Here is a 1,608-nt window from a genome sequence, read left to right as displayed (position 1 = left end):
AAACACTGCATAACAAGATTATCAAAATAATTTGAAAATAAACTTTGTCAATATAACTTCTTCTACATTTGATTTCAATTCCATAACCTTTAAAACTACTGGAACAAAATGTGCAAAAATCGAAAAGGCTATTCTAGACTTAATTTTAACTTTCAATCACCCCAATATATCCCCAAATTTATAAAAAACAACAACATTCAATTCAAATCTCCTAACTGGCCATTTTTGCCAAAAATAATCATTAAATTATTCTACGCTCACTGAGGTGAGGATGTACATCTTAAGCTGATTTTGTTACTTTCACATCATCTTTAACAAAATGAAAGTATACATTTGTGAAAACATGAATTTCTATGTTACAGGTGCAATAGATAGCCTACAAATGGTATTCAGAGCAGGATACTACATAAACAAAGAGAATATGAAATTTAAGGTATCTCATACTATTGATGTGAACATGGTATCATGACACAAAAGTTTAAGTAAGCTTAGTCTTTCACCTGAAGATAAGTTTCTAAAAAATACTTATAACAAATAAAATATAATTTAAAACTAACTGGCTGCTGTAGCAGGAGAAAAAACACGTCTTCATTCAAAAAAGACAAAAAGGATTGTGTCTATAACATTTTTTTCCATTTATTACAAAGTCCTGTTGTAGTGTTACACAATGTCATATCCCCTATATCAATGATCATTCTCTTTATATATACACAAGAGGAGATTAACTCCTAGCTTGTACTAACTTGTACAAACATTTGTACCACAACTGTAGTTTATATTTATGTTTCCAGTAGTTGTTAAAAACATAAAACCAATATAAGAGAGAGTTTTACTATTATTTAACGTCTTTGTTCATAGAACTCTCCGTTCATTATATTTATTAATAAATAGTTTTTTACCTGAGAAATCTTTATGTGATTTTTTTCTATTTTAGTCAAATAAGTTTTAGTCACACACTGTATTACTAAGTATAATAACACTAAGTCATTATTTATTTATTATAAATGCATACATGATGAGTAAGCTTAAGAAAACTTTCAGTTAAAAAAATATAAAATGTACTAAAAATCTAAATAAGCAGATAAAGGAAAAGTTACACCCCTGACTACTACACGGTACAGTAATTAAAGCTGCTAGATAACAACTTCACCATGTTATCACAGAGGTACCATCTGAAATGACCATCTTTACAAGTACTTTAGAAGGACCAGGCAAAATACGAGTGAGAAATAACTTTGTTTAGGATTTATATAAATTTCCTAGAATACCTCGCCACTAGATAAGCCTCATTTACTAAAAAAAAGCAAACTATCATTTTTCAGTATATTTTGTCATTTCACATAAGCAGCAAGCAAAATATCCCTCTATAAACTATCCAGCAAACAAGCCACGTGCATATTGTTACGACACCGGAAGTCACGTGACGCTAGTAACACGTCATGATATTCTCGAAGGTTCTTGAATGCTGGAATGTTTACTAGATGTGCGGTATTCTTGTATATAAGACCGCCAAGAAGTGACGGCGACAATGGAACTGAATTGTAGACAGAGATAGAGACAGACAATTGAGTCAAGCGCGTGAATCGTTCGTTGTGAATTATAGCGTTT

Source organism: Limulus polyphemus, unplaced genomic scaffold, assembly GCF_000517525.1.
Source record: "Limulus polyphemus unplaced genomic scaffold, Limulus_polyphemus-2.1.2 Scaffold936, whole genome shotgun sequence".
Classification (NCBI taxonomy): Eukaryota; Metazoa; Arthropoda; class Merostomata; order Xiphosura; family Limulidae; genus Limulus; species Limulus polyphemus.
The sequence above is the reverse complement of the archived record's forward strand: the minus strand, read 5'-3'. Positions refer to the sequence as shown.